The sequence below is a fragment of the Eschscholzia californica genome, unplaced genomic scaffold, assembly GCF_041429995.1.
Source record: "Eschscholzia californica isolate CP2 unplaced genomic scaffold, dmEscCali1.0.p SCAF_2, whole genome shotgun sequence".
Lineage (NCBI taxonomy): Eukaryota > Viridiplantae > Streptophyta > Magnoliopsida > Ranunculales > Papaveraceae > Eschscholzia > Eschscholzia californica.
The window spans coordinates 25,139,740-25,162,450 of NW_028238309.1; the positions used below are offsets into that span (position 1 = coordinate 25,139,740).

The 22,711-nt window shown below is 37.8% G+C and overlaps 1 long non-coding RNA gene across 1 annotated transcript; it reads right to left on the reverse strand.

Annotated features, from left to right (window-relative positions):
• Window positions 1–441: 441 nt before the first annotated feature.
• LOC147557097 (uncharacterized) lies at window positions 442–7,177 on the reverse strand. Its single transcript, XR_015233854.1, has 2 exons — window positions 6,696–7,177; window positions 442–814 (listed from the first exon to the last, which is right to left on the reverse strand). It is a non-coding gene; the product is annotated as an uncharacterized LOC147557097 (long non-coding RNA).
• Window positions 7,178–22,711: the final 15,534 nt, after the last annotated feature.

Genomic DNA, 22,711 nt, shown 5'->3' on the forward strand with positions numbered 1-22,711 from the left:
GGAATAAAGGGAACGAATTTCCACTATCATTTCATATCCCCAAAATGAGAGAAAAAGATTTCAAGCAAATCAAATGTCAAGTGGAGTCAATGACGAGTCCGACGGTAAAAACGGAAGTTGAATCGGAGTTCGGACGGGGAAGTTATGAAAGAAAGAAGCCAATGTCTTTTCTTGAAGGCACTCCCCTTGGTTCTAAATGTAGAGACAAGATGGAGGCACCTCTTGATTTCTAAACCAAGCCCAAAGCCCACAAAAATCAAAGAAGAAGTAAAGAGTAGAAAGTATATGGGCACCCTTCTTTATGGTCCAAGTCAAAATAGTCAAGAGTCAAAGTCAAGATGGACCTAGGGTTTGAGTAGTAAAAGAAGTAGGCTACTATTCATCTTCTTCTTCATTTTTTTGATTGAACAACCAAGCACTAAGCAAGAGAGAAAAGGAGACAAGGGGCTAGGGTTCTTCATCACCAAAAGAAGAGCTTGAAGAAAGAGGGAAAAGGAGAGCAAGAGGAAGGAGGAGCCGGCCCAAGCATAGGGCGGCCAGCACACTAGGCCGGCCGAGCAGCAGCTCGGGCTGCTGCTCGAGCAGCTAGAGAGCATGGGATGTGCAGCACAGACCAGACTGCACGGGACAGCAGCTGCTGTTCGGAACCAAGGAGCAGATCTGGCATTGGGAAGCTTCAAAAACACGAGCAGCAGCTCGGAGCTTGAAAAACAGCTCGGGATTTGAAGCCTAGAGCTCGGACGGTAGCTGCTATCACACGCGAAGCCACGAGACGGCAAGAAGAGATCGCGACTTGCTCGGATCTGGCCGAGACCTGGCCGGATTTTTGTGTTCTTGGATTTTTACCGGAATTCATCATATCTTGGCCGTACTTTAAAGAGCTTTCTGGCAACCTTCTTGACCGGAAACTTTAGGGCTTTTACTCCCCATCATCTTGGCTTGCTTCCTATATGGTTTGATTTGATTTTGAGCTACAAATTTCTAGAGAGAGAAAGCTAGGGTTAGCTTTAATGGAGGTTGTGTTCTAAATGGAGAAGATGATGGTGGTCGCTATGGGGAACCCAGAATTTGCTAAGGGGGGATCGGCTGCACCTTAAAGACTCGTATTTTCCGACGATCTTAGCCTCGAACCACATCGAAAAAGGTGGATTCTCTCATCATCTTCTTTCCATTTCTTATTTAATCACCATGTTTAGCTAACTTTAGTGAGTCGATTATATGAGATGAAATGTGATGAATTCGTGATTATGTTTAATATGATTTGATGTTTTGATTATAAATTGATGTTCATTTATTTCGATTATCGTTTCGATCGTATTTTCATGTGTCTTGTCAAGCACTTCGCATAGTTAATAGACGAAACGAAGTATTCGATATCGATTGTAGTCTAAGTCATAATTTCATGTGTTTTGTCATGCACTTCACATAGTTAGGCGACTAGACAACACTTTCGTTGACTCGGGATTAACCGATTATGACGCTTGTTTGACTAAGTATGATCCTCGGATATACGTAGTGCTTATGGACATCACCTTAGGAGTCGAATATCGATTATACTTTGGAACATTAGATCGAACCATACATAGTTATAGATTTATCATTATCGATTCCCGGAAATCGACACCTCTCTCGCTTATTTGTTGCCCGAATCGAGTCTTACCGTCTCCCGACTCTTGTTCCTCCGACTCTTCTCTCGAATCTCTCTCGCCCGTTTTACATATATTGTTTAGTTAGTTTTATTTGTTTTCTTTTGTTTCTTATTCAATATCATAAACCCCCATTTATCTTTGTTTCCTGTCCTTTTTAGTCTAAGTTAGTATTTGACATCTAAACCGAGGGATAAGACCCTTCGATATCCAAACTACCTTCCTATCCTTGGATCGATCCCGGTTTTATCGGTTACTACTTGATACCTCCGCTTGGGTGTGCAACCTTTTCGGGTGCATCAAGTTTTTTGGCGCCGCTGTCGGGGATAGGTTTAGTAGTTAGGATATCATTTGTTGTTTTGTTCATTTGATTAGTGTTATTTTCTTCTTAGACGTCTTTATTTTATTTTGTACTTTCTTAATTTCATTTTTTTTTAGGTACCGTTTTATAGAAAAGAGCCAAAAGTGACATAAAGGCGAAAGAAAAGGAAGGAATCGATAAGCTTAAGAAGAAAGGCGAACGAAACGAGAGGAGCACTCGATAGTATCGCATTCTATCTCTTCCTTTTTACTTGTGTGATTGTTTAGTTCTTTAAGTGTTAGCCCCCATTTTGTGATTGTGTGTTACTATCCTTGAACATTGTGAGAGCATGAGAAGTTGGTCATTTGATGAGAATGACCTTATGCGAACCCTTTCCAACACTAGTCGACCATCTACAAGTCATCAGGACTACTCAAATTTATATAGGAATGTTACGACTAGTGATAGGATAGGCGAGTTGAGTCTGACCGACCTAGGATGAGCATGGGTGAATATCGACGGATGTATGGAATCGGTCAGACGCGCCATGGACATGGTTGTAGGGATTATGAGCATGAGGGTAATCAACCCCGTAAGAGTCTTCGAGACTATGGACAAGAATTTGGGATGACCACACCTTCATGTATGAATTTGTCATTTGATGAGGACCGTAGTTCTATTAGTATTGATCGACCACGTCGAAGTCTTCGTGCCTATCGACAAGAATATATGAATGGTTCACTTAGGAATGACAATTCCCGACTCGATGATTCCACTCAAAGAGTCGAGTTTATGTATATATATGAAGGTAGTGAAGAAGGGACCTTGGAGACCATTAACCCGGTTTGTGCTATTTGTGCGAGCTTAGACCATTTGACCGAGTATTGTCCCATGATTCGTGTTCCGCGAGAGTCTTCTTCTAGTTATACTCATGTGCCTTATATCGAGGAGATGTCTGAAGACTCTCTCCAAACAATTTTAGAGTACCAAACTAGATTCAATCGAGAAATCAAAGAGATCACAGAATGGATTCTCAATATTGTTGATAGAATTGAGTCGGAGCCTATCATCGACGAGGAAGGGGTTTGCGCACCCCAAACTCAAGAGGAGACTATGAATGATGGTGAGGGTAATACACTTGACTCTAGTCTTAAGTTAAGTGTCGAAGAAGCTCCTGATAGACCTTTTGAGATGGAATTATCCGACGATCCTTGTTGCTCACTCCCTCGACCATTGTCATCTCACCATGATCAGACTACATTAGATTGTAATGTTCAGGATGATAGCTCTATGAGCAAGTTTGGGAATCACATGTTATTGAACTTTCCAATTTTTAGCACTAGTGATTACTTGGATGAGTTATGTAGAATGAAAGGTGTTATGCCTAACTTTGAGGCTCCCGATGCCTTTAAGGATGTCGATAACATTGTTGTTGAAGAGATAGCGGATAACTTGTTGGATTATTTACCTAAGGAACTTATGGACCTTGACTTGGTCCCCGAGCCTATTGCCTTACCCTTAGAGTCTAGTTCGACCTTCCCCGTGATCTCAGACTCGGTTGTTGACCCCTTCTGGGACACTTCAGACGTCTTCCCTGGCATGTCTAGGGACTTAGTGGATATTCTATCCACTAAGCTTGAGGATGACTTCTTGCCTTCGACTGACCTCCTCCCACTTCACTTATATGTCGACCCTTTTGACGACTTTTTAGTCGTCGCCCCTACCATTTATGCGTACTTAGTGGACCGTGCATCCACTAAGTTTGGGGATGGCTTATTTTCGCTATTAGTCTCACTTGCACTTCTTTCGTTTAATATTCTTGTGAGACTTTTAGCTTTTGTATATAGCTTTATTTGGGTTGACCCCCAAATATTTCGTCTTTTGCTTTATGATCGTTAGGCCGATTAAGGTGGCCTTTGATATTTGTGGGTAGCATCTCTGGAAACCCTCCACGAGACATAACTCGTGCTCTTGTGTGAAAACAAGAGAATCAAAGGCTAATTGTATAGCTCAATCCAATCGTGTATACCCGCGTTAGTGGTAGAGTTCTATATGGTCATGCTTTTTATGTGCTTCATTCTCATTATATTTTTGGATATTTTAGGAGCATCTCTTATATGTTTTACTTCTAAGGCGTGGTTTGTTCCAAGTTTGGGGATGGCGCGAGCTTAACATCAACTTGGAACCTCTTTATACATGTGCCTTGGTAGTATCATCTTTTATCTCCTTCGGTTATGGTAATATCTCTCCACTCTTATCTTTAAATTGATGTGCCTCTTTATCGTTTGGTGAGTGTATGCTTAGAACATTGAGGACAATGTTAGTTTTAAGTTTGGGGATGCGAGATATGACCATAACCAATGCATGACCATGGGTTTCAAAGACAAAAGGGTTCAAATTAGCCAAAATTTGAAAATTTTTGAACATTTTAAGTAGACTTGCATGTGATTATAGTGATAGTTTTAAGCATGTTGATGCATATGTGTCGAGTTGATGAGTTTTGTGATTGCTAATGGTCTTTGCATGAAAGTCGAGTCTTTGAGTGTTTGTGTTATACTATGGGAGTAACATCTTAGTGAAGAAGAAACATCTCTAAGAGACCTAGAGTAGTCATTAGTGGAGACTTAACCCATGTGAGAGCTCAAAGCCTAAATTGTCCTTCAAGTGTACTCTTCCGCGCTAACTCCGAGTAGAATGAAAAGCTACTCAACCTCGTACCTATTAAAAGAGCTCATTTGATCTCGTTTGCTCAACTTCCTTAGCCACTAAGAGTGACATTAGGATAACGAATTAACCTTGCCCTTGTAGTCCATGAAACCCAATAAGAGTGTCAACTAGAGGGAGGCGGATACTCCATTACCATCATCATCTTATATCCCGAGAATGAAGACATGAGAAGAAAGAAAGAAGAATGTCAAAGCAAGTATGAAATGGAAAAAGTTGATTGCAAGAATATAGTATTGTGTGAGTTATGTTTGTTATATGTGATTTTGTGTTATGAAAAAAAAAGAAAAAAAAGAAAGAAAGACAAAAACAAAAATAATGAATGATGAATAAAGTTGTTTATGTTATGTTTGAGCATGTTAGCTCTTTTGTGTGAGTGATGTGATTGTATATATGTGTATTTGTGTGTATGTTCATAAATAAGTATTCGAGCAAGAAACAAATGTGGAAGTGCTTGAGAGGTTCTATCAAGAAGAAGTCAACATTCTCGGGAATCCTCCATCGTCATCCATCTTTAGTATCCGTTAACCTTTGGAAGGCATTCTTAGAGGGTAGAATGGGTGAGAAGGGCGAGTGAGCTTCCCCACTTTATTTAGTGGCTAATTCCTTTGCGAAGATCATTCGTTCCAAAATGTTGTCCTCACCCCTTTTTATGTGTTGAGTCCATGTTAGTGATCACACTCACACATACGAGCGAACCATTCTTGAGTGATTTCATATTTGGAGTGTATGCCCGTGAGGCCGAAGTCGAGGCGAAATGTACTAAACTTAGGAATCAAGGTTTTGTGACTTCGAAACATAGATGTTGCTCATATTGGTATGACACTAGCACTTTAGGGTAACATCATTCGTGAAGGGGCCTTTAGCTTTTTCAAGAGCTTATTTACTTGATTCATTATGCATTGACATGCTTAAATCCTTTACTATATGTACCATGTTTATCTATGATTTGAATTTTGGACCCTTGTGTATTTGAAACCACGATGTTTGTGGGTGTCATCTGTGGAAACCCTCACGAGACGACACTCGTCCTTTAGGGGCAACCTAGGGGGTTTAAAGGTTTGTTGCATACGCTAAATGCAACCGGGATGCCTCCGAAAGTGAGTTAGGCTTTTATTTTGTTTTATTTGTTCGAGGACTAGCAAAGTTTAAGTTTGGGGATCTTGATGTGACACTAAAATGTCACATTTGGAGAGCCTAACTTAGACTAATTATTCCTTTTCGAGTGTTATCAATAATATTTTATGTGTTTATCATGTTAGGTACATATTTTGGAGTTAAACATGAAAATCGGAATAAAGGGAACGAATTGTCACTATCATTTCATGTGCCGAAAATGAGAGAAAAAGATTTCAATCAAATCAAATGTCAAGTGGAGTCAATGACGAGTCCGACGGTAAAAACGGAAGTTGAACCGGAGTTCGGACGGGGAAGTTATGAAAGAAAGAAGCCAATGTCTTTTCTTGAAGGCACTCCCCTTGGTTCTAAATGTAGAGACAAGATGGAGGCACCTCTTGATTTCTAAACCAAGCCCAAAGCCCACAAAAACAAAAGAAGAAGTAAAGAGTAGAAAGTATATGGGCACCCTTCTTTATGGTCCAAGTCAAAATATTCAAGAGTCAAAGTCAAGATGGACTTAGGGTTTGAGTAGTAAAAGAAGTAGGCTACTATTCATCTTCTTCTTCATTTTTTTGATTGAACAACCAAGCACTAAGCAAGAGAGAAAAGGAGACAGGGGCTAGGGTTCTTCATCACCAAAAGAAGAGCTTGAAGAAAGAGGGAAAAGGAGAGCAAGAGGAAGGAGGAGTCGGCCCAAGCATAGGCCGGCCAGAACACTAGACCGGCCTAGCTTTGGCCGGCTGAGCAGCATCTCGGGCTGCTGCTCGAGCAGCTACCGAGCAGCAGCTCGGAGCTTGAAGAACAACTCAAGATTTGAAGCCTAGAGCTCGGACGGTAGCTGCTATCACACGGGAAGCCACGAGACGGCAAGAAGAGACCGCGACTTGCTCGGATCTGCGCGAGACCTGGCCGGATTTTTGTGTTCTTGGATTTTGGCCGGAATTCATCATATCTTGGCCGGACTTTAAAGAGCTTTCCGACAACCTTCTTGGCCTGAAACTTTAGGGCTTTTACTCCCCATCATCTTGGCTTGCTTCCCATATGGTTTGATTTGATTTTGAGCTACAAATTTCTAGAGAGAGAAAGCTAGGGTTAGCTTTAATGGAGGTTGTGTTCTAAATGGAGAAGATGATGGTGGTCGCTATGGGGAACCCAGAATTTGCTAAGGGGGGATCGACTGCACCTTAAAGACTCATATTTTCCGACGATCTTAGCCTCGAACCACATCGAAAAAGGGGGATTCTCTCATCATCTTCTTTCCATTTCTTATTTAATCACCATGTTTAGCTAACTTTAGTGAGTCGATTATATGAGATGAAATGTGATGAATTCGTGATTATCTTTAATATGATTTGATGTTTTGATTATAAATTGATGTTCATTAATTTCGATTATCGTTTCGATCGTATTTTCATGTGTCTTGTCAAACACTTCGCATAGTTAATAGACGAAACGAAGTATTCGATATCGATTGTAGTCTAAGTCATAATTTCATGTGTTTTGTCATGCACTTCACATAGTTAGGCGACTAGACAACACTTTCGTTGACTCGGGATTAACCGATTATGACGTTTGTTTGACTAAGTATGATCCTCGGATATACGTAGTGCTTATGGACATCACCTTAGGAGTCGAATATCAATTATACTTTGGAACATTAGATCGAACCATACATAGTTATAGATTTATCATTATGGATTCCCGGAAATCGACACCTCTCTCGCTTATTTGTTGCCCGAATCGAGTCTTACAGTCTCCCGACTCTTCTCTCGAATCTCTCTCGCCCGTTTTACATATATTGTTTAGTTAGTTTTATTTGTTTTCTTTTGTTTCTTATTCAATATCATAAACCCCCATTTATCTTTGTTTCCTGTCCTTTTTAGTCTAAGTTAGTATTTGACATCTAAATCGAGGGATAAGACCCTTCGATATCCAAACTACCTTCCTATCCTTGGATCGATCCCGGTTTTACCGGTTACTACTTGATACCTCCGCTTGGGTGTGCAACCTTTTCGGGTGCATCAGTTAAGTTGCTGGAAAATTGTAATTCAGTGAGAATCAGCATAGTTTTTTCTTGCTTTATCAAGGAAGATGAGCTTGGATACTTTATTTGGGTTTTTTTAAACATGTTACAATTTGCTATAGGCCATAAGTAATTGAGATTCAGCATATCAGCTACATGTGGAAGTGATTATTATGGAACATGAGTTTATTGTAATCTTGTTGCTGCAATATAGTGGCAGACCTTTAGTGATCAAATTTAACTGACCATCCGATAACCCAAATTACCCTTATATTATGAAACATGCTGGATCTCCTCATTTTATAAACTAACCAAACCAGATATGTGAGAATGTATCCAAATAATGAGAAACATCACAAATATTAAAGTAAAAAATTATGAACAATCTATTATTTGAGGTCAATCCAATCTATTTTAACTTACAATAGTATTGTTACTAGTGTAAAAATTTCCGTGTTTCAAAATAAAAAGTAAGTAATGAAGATTACTGTTTATAGTGATTGGTCAGAACGGCTATGTAGTAGGATATGTGGAGTACACGAAGAAGAAAACTACAATCTGTATTTTCAGCAAACACTCATCACCATCGCTGGAACTACTAACTAATAGGAGTTGTGATCTTCTACATGCTTATGTGAAAGAACTGATTCCTTAATTCTTCTACATGCTCGAGTTTCTAGAAAATTAGTTTAATGTCGTCTTGCGAGAAAAGTAATCTGTAGAAAAGGTTTGTGATCTAAACTATCTTAGTCCATAGAGTTATTAGTCTCTATATACTATAGTTGTTCCTCACCTAAACAAACAACTATATAGTCCACATCTATTTGGCATGTTACACAATATATTTGTAGTCTATATTCTTAACTTTAAGTCTGCCTTTTCGGGATGTTTATTTATTACAGACATAAAGGCAAGAAAGTAGGTTATCCAAATAGAAAACAACCTAGTTAGGTTTTAGTACAATGTCAATTTTACAGGAACTGCAAACTAAAAGGCTAGATATGTTTATTTATGACAGACAGAGACATGCAAGTTATTGTAACCACATGACTATGAGTACACATACTGAATTGCCAACTTTTTGTCAATCTGAATGAATACCGGCCACGAATGTCCGAGGGCCAGGAAAAATTCCAGTAAAGTGAGCTTGTGAGAAGTCGAAACGACGATTCTGTAAAACAGATAGAAGTTTGTCACCCACTGCATCAATTCCTCATTCACATATAATACCAAACCACTTTCAACTTTAATCAAAATGAAAAAGAAAAAGGAAGGGACAAGTGACTCCATAAGACTCCAAAAAATTCAAGAACAACTATTTTATAAATTTAATCAAAATGAAGATAATAAGCTTTTCATCTTCTTCTTTTATGGTCGTTGATTTCTAATGTACCACTAAAAGAAAGTGTAAACTTCTGATATAAACTCTAATGCACCTCAATTAAAGGGGCTGCAAATGATCAATTTATTTTCACACTTCTAAACTCAAGTATTCAAATAAATTATATGAAAATAAAACTCAGATTCTGATCACTACAAAGACAAACACGACCTTAATCTGTTAATCGGTTGGACTGTCTATAAACTTCACAAAATCGTCTGTATATGCTACATTAATCTATAAACTAATTGTCTTCTGACTAATCATTCTCCTTAACCTATAAATCAGTTGGTTTTCTTTCTATTTTAAGGTTAACAATGCCACTTCGCCTCCTTGGGCTAAAGGAAATGAAAGATAGTTCATTAGAAAGCATCGTGAAGCGCCGAAGGCGGAATATGTTTCCATATTTTGTCTAAACAAAAGAGTGTCTGGCAGAAACTTAACTACACTTATGTCCTGACAGTGGCGCAATGTTGAAAGTGTGCTTTTAAACCAAATTTGAGTATGGGCTTAATATGAAATGTGGGCTTGAGTAAAAGTTCTATCAAACTAGAAGGGGTAAAGAAGGAAAAAAGACTCCTTAAATTAATTAAAGAGACGTAGTAGAGTTTCTTATGTCTATCACTTGAGTAAGCTTAGAGAGAGAAAGAACAATGGCTTTCTTTGGAGAAGATCCTTTTGTGAAGAAATTTGAAGTAATCAATTGGTATGTATCTATAACTATTATCTAATGTTTTTGAATGTCTTTTTCTTTTTTAATGAAAGGAACAACAACAATGTTAGTTTTTATGTTGAATGAAGATTTGTGATTGAAGGATAGTTAGTTTGAGTATATGGTGTTAGATCCTTATGTTATAGTTGTTATCTTTTCTTAAATATCCAACAAATGGTATCAGAGCCATATTATATTATCATTTCAATATTTTGAAAATCTATGGTTTGTGTGAAAAAAAATTGGGGATCTTGTAAGAAAAATGGCAAATATGGTGCAATCTCAAATACCTAGGTTAACGAAATAAAACTATGGACATTGGTCCATTCAAATGAGTGTATTGTTGGGATCTCAAGATTTGTGGGATGTTGTTCAAACTGGTTATGTAGAGCCAACTTTAGAAGAAGAGGATATTATGAATGACTTGCAAAAACGTGTCCTTAAAGATTCAACATAGAATGATAAAAAAAAGTTTTGTTTCTTATATATCAAGTGATTAATAGTTCTACATTTGAAAAAGTGTCTGAAGCAAAATCATCGAAAGAGGCTTGGAATATTCCCAAGAATTCTTTTAGAGGAGTTGATAAAGTGGCGAAGGCTCGTCTTCAAATTTTGTGTGGTGTATTTGAAAAGTTGAGTATGAATTAAGGAGAACTTGTCTTCGATTATGTTTCAAGAGTATTGTCTAATGTTAAAGAAATGAAAAGGTGTGGTGAAAAATGTGATGATGTTCGGGTGATGGCTCTTTGACACCTAAATTTGATAATGTGGTTATTGTTGTTGAAGAATCAAAAGACTTGGAATCCATGACGATAGATAAATTGATGGGAACTTTGCAAATCCATGAACAAATTGTGAGTAGAAATGTTGCAACCTCTTCAAATTGTTTGGTGGATCAAGTACTCCAAGCAAAACTCACTTTTAAAGAAAAACAATATACACCAAAAGAAAGAGACTATGAGAGTTATGGTAGAGGTTATGATAATCGTGGAAGAGGCTTTGGAAGCCAAAGAGGAAGAAATTTTTTAATAGAGGAAGAACAAATGAATCAAGAGGAAGAGGTAGAGGAAACTTTACTAGACCTTATAACAGCCAAGGTAGAGACAAAAGGAATATTGAATGTTATAATTGTCACATGCTTGGGCATTATAATAATGAATGTTGGTATAAAAATGAAGTTAAGGAAGAATCAAACCTTGTTGAAGATGAAATAGAAATTAATGTTGATCCTACATTGTTATTTTCCTGTGATGGTCTTGATGAATCACAAACGAATACTTGGTATTTCGATACCGGTGCAAGTAATCATATTTGTGGGAAAAGAGAATTGTTTGTTGAAGTAAACGAAAATGTAAAGGGGAATATAAAGTTTGGTGAATCCTCAAAGATTCCCGTGTTAGAAAAAGGTAATATTCTCATTCAACTAAAAAACAACAAAGATAGCTACATTTCCGATGTTTATTATGTTCCCGATATGAAGAATAATATTTTGAGTTTGGGGCAACTTTTAGAGAAGGGATATGATATTAGATTGAAGGATTTTCATCGCACTTTAAGAGATAGAAGTGGAACTCTTATTGCTAAGGTAAAGATGGCAAAAAATTTATGATTTCCTTTGAACATTCAACATGGTGATGTAAAATACTTAAACTCTATAGTGAAAGATGAATCTTGGTTGTGGCACTTGAGACTTGGGCATCTAAACTTTGACGGGATGGAGACCTTGGCAAGCAAGAATATGGTAAAGGGTTTACCATGTATTGATCACCCAAACAAAGTGCGTGAAGGATATATCTTTGGAAAACATCATCGAACACGTTTTTCTAAAGAAGGAAGGTGGAGCGCATCTAATTTATTGGAGCTTGTGCATACCGATGTTTGTGGTCCATTAAAGCCAATAACAAATGGAGGTAATAATTACTTTCTTACTTTTATTGATGATTTTAGTAGAAAAACATGGGTTTGTTTCTTAACATGGTTGAGAAACAAAGTGGTTTTATGATAAAGAAACTAAGATCCGATAGAGTGGAGAATATACCTCAAGAGCATTTGATATGTTTTGTAGAGATCATGGGATTGTTCATGAACTTACTCCGTCATACACACCACAACTAAATGGAGTTGCCGAAAGGAAAAAACGCACCATATTAAACATGGCAAGAAGCATGTTAAAAGAAAAAAGTTTGCCTAGAGAATTTTGGGTGAAGCCGTTACACGTGTCGTATACTTGTTAAATAGATGTCCCACTAAAAGTGTTAATATGAAAACACCTCAAGAGGCATGGGGTTATTACAAGCCTAGTGTAACTCATTTAAAGGTATTTGGATGTATTGCAAAGGTACCAGAAGCAAGAAGAACAAAACTTGATGACAAAGGTGAGAAATGTATTTTTCTTGGGTATAATGAGCAAACAAAATGTTACAAGTTGTTTTATCCAATTGTCAATAAAGCTCTTTTTAGTAGAGATGTGGTATTTGAAAAAGATTTGGCATGGGAATGGAAATGAAAAAAAATTACTCAAGTTAAACTTATGTTTGAAGGGGAAGAAGAAGAAGATGCACACCAAGAGAATTTCAAACAGACCCACAAACACCATCTTCCTCATCTCCATCATCCTCATCATCGGGGGGAAGTTCCAATGAAAACTAGAAATTTGAGAGAGATTTATGAAGTTGTGGATAATGAAGAAGAATTAAATTTGTGTTGTTTTCTCATGGATTGTGATCCTATTAGTTATGAAGATGTAATCCAAGAAGAAAAATGGAAAAATACAATGAATCAAGATATTAATGCAATTGAAAAAAATGATATTTGGGAAATGACAAGTTTGCCAAAGGGATACAAACCTATTGGTGTAAAGTGGGTGTATAAGACAAAGAAGAATGCAAATGGAGAAGTCCAAAGATATAAAGCAAGACTTGTAGTTAAAGGTTACAAGCAAAGAGCCGACATTGATTATAGTGAGGTATTTGCTCCTGTTGCTCGTATGAAAATAATAAGATTGTTAATCTCTATAGCGGCTCAATATTCATGGAAGATTTATCAACTTGATGTCAAGTCGGTATTTTTTTAATGGTATTCTAGAGGAAGAGATATATGTTGAACAACCTTTGGGGTATGTTAGAAATGAAAAAGAAGATAAAGTTTATAAGTTAAAGAATGCCCTTTATGGGTTAAAGCAAGCTCCATGTGCATGGAATGCAAGAATTGATAAGTATTTTCAAGAAAATGGGTTTGCAAAGTGTCCTCATGAGCACACTTTATATATGAAAGTGAAAGAAGATGGAGGTATGTTATTTGTTTGTCTCTATGTTGATGATTTGATATTCACCGGTAATGATTCAAGACTATTTGATGAGTTCAAGAAGAGCATGGTTAAGGAATTTGATTTGACCGATATTGAGTTGATGCCTCATTACCTTGGTATTGAAGTGAATCAAATGGAAAATGGCATATTTATTTCTCAAAGTGGATATGCTAAGGAATTTCTTAAAAGGTTTAAAATGGAGTCATGTAATCTGGTAAACACCCCTCTTGAAAGTGGAGTGGAATTGAGAAAATGCACAAGAAGAAGTGATGTCGATCCTACGTATTTCAAGAGTTTAATTGGAAGTTTACGTTATCTTAGATGTACACGACCGGATGTTCTCTATGGAGTTGGGCTAGTGAGTACATGGAGACACCGGATGAATCTCATCTTAATGTTGCAAAGAGGCTCCTTCGATATGTTAAAGGTACGCTCAATGATGGTTTATTTTTCTCTTGTGAACAAGATTTTAAGCTTATCGGTTATTCCGATAGTGATTCGGGTAGATGTTGGGTTTTACACCCTTCTACTAGTGTTTATAGCAGAAATAGGACATTTAGTGTCTACACTAGTATTCCCAGGATCACATGCATAAGCCCATAATAATACTAAGTAAAACTAGAAAGATAAATACCTTATTCGCTAGTTTTCCCTCGAACCTTTCCAATTGCTTATGAGAAGACCAAGAGCTTCAAGCGTAGCTCCTCTACTTGGGACACGAGCAATCAACTTGATCTCCCACCTTATTGTTTAGCTAACACACGAATGGTGGTTGGAAGAAGAACTCCTTTCTTCTTGACTAGATAGACAGTTAATGGGAATTAGTTCACTTTACTTGATATGGTAGAGTAAGAAATCTTAGAGAGAAATTCCACACCTTATTCTCTGCCCTAAGAGTGTTTATATAGAACCCTAATAAGAATCCACCTCCTTTTAGGCTTCCTAAAACACCCTTTAGAATAACATTTAAGGAAATTGTCGATAATAGCAACTATTGATATTTTCTCAATCTCGAAGGATATGACGTCCAAACCCAGCCAAAATTGGCAGATTTAATTTTCATAACATAAGGAAACGTACCTCAAAAAATCAGCCCAATCCGAGCCCTAAAAGTGCCTGAAACTGTCTAGGCCCAAAAACCCTGTTTTTGGCCCTTTTGTACTATCTTTGCCTAATTCCTTTTTAGGCCTATGAGATATGTTTATGGGACATTCCCATTGTTATATCTCACTCCCACTAGTCATATCCCAGATCAATTTGACACTCTTGTGTGTAACCCGTTGTATGATCCGATCGAAGTTAGCCGCGAATTACTTCGTAATTCAACGATCGTAGTTGGTCTCTAGCTACAACTCTACGATCCCTAAATCAATCGGACTTGATGATCTTCCACATCAATTGTCCTATCCGACAAATTGTTCGCATTGTCACCTTGGTCGAAGGACATCTCCTTCAACTCCTTCAGACTCCCACTTGGACTTAGAACAAGTACAATGTTCGATTCCCATGTCACTTTGTATCCCATCTGATACGTCACGTCATCCAGACTTTCTTGATCTCGAGTACAACTGTCAAAACAAATGATTAACTTTTAATCCATTTGAGCACGGCCATGCATTTTCAATTGGTGCTCGTCAAGTGACCCGAGGACACTGCATCCTAACATGTTTAGAAGGACATAATCCATTTTTGCGCTCCCACTCAACTTCATGTCTATCCTATCCTTCCTAGTATCATGTTTTGAGGAATCTCTTCAATCTTGTCTTTATGAGAAGTTTGACGATTCATCATTCTTTGGATGAACTTCTCATGTTGAGGGTTATTCCACCGTATAATCCCTATTAAGCACTCACGTAGTCGAATCGAATACACTATTCCTATAGCCCATGAAACTGCGCTATCCCATCGACTCCCGTACTAGTCTTTGTGAGTCATTGTTGTCCATGCAATGACCTGGACTAGGGAATTGATAATGAGTCACTCCAAGTTCACTTAGTAGGGTTTCATTCATCAGATCACGTATCTGACAAGCCTACTCGGAGTGCTTTCTTTATCTACGGATTGTCTCTTAAATACCAAACCAAATTTTAAGGACAAAAATAAAATTCCTTTTATTTTATTTATTGAATGTAAGTAATTAGGTACATAAACTCTTTTATGAATCCAAATTACATTTGTTGTCATTCCCCAATGTGTTTTATACCAATGCCCCTCAGGTGTGAATCATATTTGGGCTGAGGTAACGGTTTAGTCAACGGATCTGCAACATTGTCATCCGTGTGAACCTTGCAAATGACCACATCTTTTCTCTCTATGATTTCTCTAATCAAGTGGTACTTCCTTTGGATATGCTTGGATTTTTGGTGTGCTGTTGGTTCCTTGGCTTGGGCTATCGCTCTATTGTTGTCACAATAGAGAGTCACTCCCTCTTCTATGCCAGGTACGACACCAAGTTCTATTATGAACTTCTTTATCCAAACTCCTTCCTTTGCAGCTTCCGAGGCCGCTAGGTATTCTGCTTCAGTGGTAGAGTCTGCAATTGTGCTCTGCTTGGAACTTTTCCAACTCACTGCTCCTCCATTCAGATTGTACATGTAACCGGACTGCGATTTGAAGTCGTCTCTCAGTTTGAAAGCTTGCATCCACATGGCCTACAACCTTTAGAGTATCTTCCCCGCCATATGCGAGGAAGTGATCCTTAGTCCTTCTCAAGTACTTTAGAATATTCTTGGCGGCGTTCCAGTGCGCTTCGCCTGGATTTTATTGGTAACGGCTGCACATGCTCAAGGCATATGAGACATCTGGGCGAGTGCAGATCATGGCGTACATGATAGATCATATTGCCGAAGCATAAGGTACTTTCATCATGTGTGCTAGCTCATCAGGACTCTTAGGACACTGGTCTTTGCTCAGCACTATGCCATGTGTCATGGGAAGGAATCCTCTTTTGGAGTTTGTCATCTCGAACCGTTGAATAATCTTATCTATATAAGTTTCTTGACTGAGTCCGATCATCCTCCTTGATCTATTTCTATAGATATTGATTCCTAATATGTATTCTGCCTCCCCTAGGTCCTTCATAGAGAAGCATTTCCGAAGCGAGTCTTTAACTGATTCCAACATCGGAATATTGTTTCTTCTGATTAATATGTCATCGACATAAAGGACTAAGAAAACTCGGTTGCTCCCACTAACCTTCTTGTAAACACAAGACTCTTCTGCATTTTTGAGAAATCCAAATTCTTTTATTTTCTCGTCGAATCGAAGATTCCAACTCCGGCTTGCTTGCTTGAGTCCATAAATGGATTTCTTATGCTTGCAAACTTTTCCAGCATTTTTGGAATCTACAAAACCTTCGGGTTATGTCATGTGCACATCCTCTTCCAAGTGTCCATTTAGGAAGGCGGTTTTGACATCCATTTGCCAAATCTCATAATCATAATAAGCTGCAATTGCTAGAATGATCCGAATGGATTTAAGCATTGCGACAGGTGAAAAGGTTTCATCATAGTCTTTACCATGAATCTGTTTGTATCCTTTTGCCACGAGTCTAGCTTTGAAAACGCTAATGTTTCCATCCTTGTCAGTTTTTTACTTTGAAAACCCATTTGCATCCGATTGGTGTTGCTCCATCGGGCAAGTCGATCAAGTCTCATACTTGATTTTCTGACATGGAATCCATTTCCGATCTCATGGCCTTTAGCCATTTTTCGGAGTCGGGGCTCGTCATAGCTTGGTTGTAGGTACTCGACTCATTATCTTCTAACAGTAGGACATCTGTTTTCTGAGATAATTCCTGGAGCCTTTGAGATCTACGAGGGGCCTGAGCAACTTTTGGAGTGTTCTCAACTATTTGAGATGTCTCCTGCGAATTTAATTCGACTTGTGCGGGAGGTTCTACGAGTTTCTCTATCTCGACGTCATTTTCCTCTTCCATACTTTGTGGATAGATAAGAGCCGCTAAACCTCTTGATATCTCTATATCCGTGTTTATTTGTTGCTCATATCAAATTTCATCGATATCTACATTTCTCCCACTTGTCTACTTGGAAAGTAATTCCTTTTCAAGGAACACACCATCTCGAGCAACAAACACTTTGTTCTCAGATTCGTGGTAGAAGTAGTAACCCCTTGTCTCTTTTGGATAGCCCACAAAGAGACAGTTGTCTGATTTGGGTGAGAGTTTATCTCCTTGTAAACGTTTTACATAAACTTCGCATCCCTAGACTTTGAGAAAAGACAACTTTGGAACCTTTCCAAACCATAGCTCATATGGCGTCTTTTCTACAGCTTTTGACGGAGCTCGGTTAAATGTGAAAGCAGCCATTTCTAGAGCATACCCCAGAACGTTTTCGGAAGATTTGTTAAACTCATCATAGATCGAACCATATCTAACAAGGTGCGATTTCTCCTTTCGGAAACACCATTCATCTGAGGCGTTCCTGGCGGAGTGAGTTGAGATACTATACCACAACTCCTGAGATGATCGTCAAATTCTTGACTCAAATATTCAGCACCTCGATCGGATCGAATGGCTTTTATTTTCTTGCCAAGTTGATTCTCTACTTCGTTCTGAAATTGTTTGAACATGTCAAACTATTCGGACTTATGCCTCATGAAGTATATGTAACCATAACAAGTGAAGTCATCCGTGAACGTGATGAAGTAGCCATAGTTACCTCTCGCCAGAGTACTCATTGGTGTGCATACATCCGTATGTATGAGTTCCAAAGGTTCTTTGGCTCGGTCTACTTTTCCTTTTGAAGACCTCGTCATTTTACCCATTAAACATGATTCGCATGTGTCATATGATTCTAAATTACACGAACCTAGAAGTCCATGCTTATGGAGCTTCTTCATTCGTGTCATGTTAATGTGACCCAAACGACAATGCCAAAGGTAACTTGGATTCGAATCATCTGTCCGTAGCCTTTTGGTTTCTATGTTAAAGACTTCGTTCTCAATATTCGTAATATAGAGACCGTTGTATAACTTAGCAGTGGTATAAAACATTTCACCTTTATATAAAGAACAACGCTGTTTTTTTTTTAATAGGTGATATCCCTCTTTATCTAACTCTGGGACAGAGATAATGTTTCTAGAAATAGAGGGTACATAATAGCAATTATGAAGTTCTAAAACTAGACCAGTTTCTAAAGGTAGACTGAATGTTCCTACAGCTTTCGCAGCAACCGTTGCTCTATTTGCTACTCGTAGGACGAGCTCCCTTGCAGATAAATACTTGATTCCCTTAAGGCCCTGCACATCAAAAATGATATGAGCACCACATCCGGTATCGAATACCCAGGATTAAGAATCAAATGTATTTGCTAAGTTAACTTCGATAACATAGATACCTTGGTCGGAACCGTGAGTTCCTTCCTTCTTCCCTTTGTTCTTCTGAATCAGTTGAAGTTCTTTCTTTCATTCAGACATTCCAATGCCACTCCGGATTTCCTTAGAAGACCCGTACTTCCTCAACCGTGATTTGTTTTGGGACATGTCCCTTAATCGACGGATGATTGTGTGCGCATCCATTTTCCTGAATCTCTTTAGAAGATTAGGCTCCATGGTGGCCAACATAAGGCAAGTTACTGAAACTGATTTCATCCGGATACTTTTGGCCTACTTTTGCTCCTCGACCTTTGAGTTCGCAGTTATCTTTGGAATAGGGGTATCCAGTACGCTTTCTTTGTTTGTAGACTTGAGAACACTTCTCAATCTCTTTTCCCATTCAAGGAAGTTATCCATGTTTAATTTGTCCTCATCGAGGATTGAACATAGGTTGAAAAGATTGATTTTTGCCATAGTAAAACTACATGAAACAGAAAAAGGATTTTGCTAAGTATTACATTCGATAATTTTTGCAAAAAGTCCTAAGTTTTTTCCACATTATTCAAGATACAACGTGTCCCTAGATGAATAATGCGATTCCGAGATCCCATCTCTCAAGAACTAAGGGGACTAGGGCCCTGTCCTTGATTCTCATTGATTTAGGTGAGTGAACACTTTCACTGATCATACCATATGATTCTCGGTTGATGGATTACATGTTTAGTGTAAAATCCATCCTTTTGCCTCGAGTATCCAAGATTCTCTTGATGGTCTCGTTGAGTAGAACCATTTAGACATGTAGGCCTCTTCTATAGGCCTACCCGCAATGTCCCAAGGTAGAGGAGTGTCTTAATTTGGATAGGCACTATACTCAAAATTACTTTTAGGGACTTTTACGCTAGTCTGGCGTTTGTTTTAGTGAACTAATTAGCCTAACTAACGTCCACGACATAAAGCGTAAAAAGTAAGTAAATGCGCGCGAGAAAGTAAATCAAGCACATATGGATCCTAGTATGACCCCTAACCTGGAAGATCTAATCTCCTTTGGTTTGCTTTTTGTTTCGCCTTTTAGTTCGTCTAGATCTCCATCTTTGAACCTCCATTGATTTCTCCCACTGTTGGGTTTTACACCCTTCTACTAGTGTTTATAGTGGAAATAAGACATCTAATGTCTACACTAGTATTCCCAAGATGACATGCATAAGCCCATAATAATACTAAGTAAAACTAGAAAGATAAATACCTTATTCGCTAGTTTTCCCTCGAACCTTTCCAATTGCTTATGAAAAGACCAAGAGCTTCAAGCGTAGCTCCTCTACTTGGGACACGAGCAATCAACTTGATCTCCCACCTTGTTGTTTAGCTAGCACACCAATGGTGGTTGGAAGAAGAACTCCTTTCTTCTTGACTAGATAGATAGTTAATGGGAATTAGCTCACTTTCTCCTCTCTACTTGATATGGTAGAGTAAGAAAGCTTAGAGAGAAATTCCACACCTTATTCTCTGCCCTAAGAGTGTTTATATAGAAACCTAATTAAAATCCACCTCCTTTTAGGTTTCCTAAAACACCCTTTAGAATAAGATTTAAGGAAATTGTCGATAATAGCAACTATTGATATTTTCTCAATTCCCCAAGCAGATGGCGTCCAAACCCAGCCAAAATTTACAGATTTAATGTTCATAACATAAGGAAACGTCCCTCCAAAAGTCCGCCCAATCCGAGCCCTAAAAGTGTCGGAATTGGCCTCAGCCCAAAAACCCTGTTTTTGGCCCTTTTGTACTATCTTTGCCTAATTCCTGTTTAGGCCTAGGAGATATGTTTATGGGACATTCCTATTGTTATGTATCACTCCCACTAGTCATATCCTAGATCAATTTGACACTCTTACCTGTTGTAGGATCCGATCGAAGTTAGCCGCGAATTACTTCGTAATTCGACGATCGTAGTTGGTCTCTAGCTACAACTCTACGATCCCTAAATCAATCGGACTTGATGATCTTCCACATCAATTGTCCTATCCGACAAGTTGTTCGCATTGTCACCTTGGTCGAAGGACATCTCCTTCAACTCCTTCAGGAGAGACTTAGATGAAAGAAAGAGCGTATGCATTTGTTATCACTTGTAATATGCAACACACAATCAATGTTAAGCATTAAATGTTGAGCAAGAACACTAAAATCAACTTGACCTCATATCAAAATAGAAAGAGATAAATTAAATTAAACAGAAAGAGTATATGCATTTGTTATCACTTGTAATCGTATCTTTCAAGCCACAAATAAGTCTTACAAAGATCAGTCCAATTAAATAGAAAAGGAAGAAGAGAAGAAGCACAAAAAAGGAAAATGTTTAACCAACCTGGTGCTCTTTACATGATCAATGTAAAACAATTACATAAATGGAAAACAATACATTGAACTAACATTACTACGGAAACCAACACATAAATTTATACATGTTACACAATTAAGATAGCTTTTAGATTACTCTCCTCTTCAGTCATGAAGTTGGATTCAAACTAACTACAAATGGGAGATTTGCAAATGGGAGGTTTCGATGCCCCAAGTCGATGGAAATCAAATCACAGAAAAATTATAAGAGTAACAATTTTAGGATTTTAGTAAATTATTATAAATATATCAGGGCTCTTCCTAAATTTGTATAATTTGTTCTTCAGTGGTAACAATTTTGGGGTTTATAATCTTCAGTTTTTCATATTGGAACCTGGTGAGAGGAGGATAAAGAAAAAAGAAGTACAATGTAGAGAGAGATAGACAGAGTTGATACTAACCGCAGACATTAATTGGCCTAATTATAATGCGTTATGTTTTAATGTGCTATGTGTCATGTGTTAATTTATTATGTGTCATGTGTGTAGTTTGTTTCTCTCTCTAACTCACCTATATAATGAATACCTGTAACATTTATATTATATATATATATTTATTTATTTGTTTTATGTTATTTTTCGGTTTTGTTTATAATCTAGTTGTGGTTTAAATGCAATTGCAAGTTTTTCACGAAATCGGAGAAGATAGATTAATTATTACACAAGTTTCCATGGATGAGTTGCTTGTTGTTCAATGGCGTACATTGCCTAAGCTATCTTCTTTCTTAAGACGATGTGAAGAAGCTAATGGTAAGCCTTCCGCTTTTTATATTTCAGGTTCTAGTCTTATTATTTCCAAAGAAATGTCTATATGACCATTAGGAAAATAATTTTGGGTTTCAGGTAGAATTTTTCAATCATAAAGAGATCGACATAGGTTGTGGATTAGTGAGACAAGCTGCCGATCTTAGATATTCATCAACTTATGTTCTTGGAATTATACTGTGTAATGCTCATGATGATCCATTGGAAAAGGGAAAGAATTGCTGAAAAGAGTAGGCAGAAAAGGAAGTAAGGACATATCAAGATATGAAGAAATCGAAGAATGTAGAAACACAACAAAGAAGGTTGCTAGTTAATTATGGATCAACAACTTCTTAACTCGACCCAAAAAGAAAATGTGTAACAATCTAAAATGTGAAAGTCAAGCTCCTCGGAAAAGAAATTGTAATTGGTCACCTGATAATCAAGAGATGATGAAGATGTTTTTTGTACTATGATGTGGCGTTAAAATGCCACATTCAGATTACTTAACTTCGATGAGTTAGTTCGTTTCGGGTATTATCTCCCATAATTTATGTGTTTTTCTTGTTTGGTTTCTTATTTGGAGTAAGAAACTTGATTCGGAATAGAATGAGCATTTATCACATGGTTATCTCATGTGGGCGAGACAGAAGAAATGAGTATCGGGGGTATTTTGTCATTTTAGTCAAAATCAAAGGTCAAATGACAATTAGAGTCAATGATGAACCCAATGGTGAAAACGGAAATCCAATCGGAGTTTGGACGAGAAATTTATTGAAGAAGAAGTCGAGATGCATTTTAGTATTTTCTGACATTAATAGGATGAAGAGACAATGATGAAGGCACCCCTTGGTTTCTAAATGGAACTCAAAGTCATGCCCAAAAGAGAAGGAACAAGTAGAGGTTTTAGGAGTACTTCCTCTTTAAAACACCAAGTCAAAATGTTCAGAAAAGTCAGTGTATTTGGGGTTATAAAGAAAGAGTAAAGTCTGATTTTTGGGGGACCTTCTTTCTCTATTCGATTTTCAAG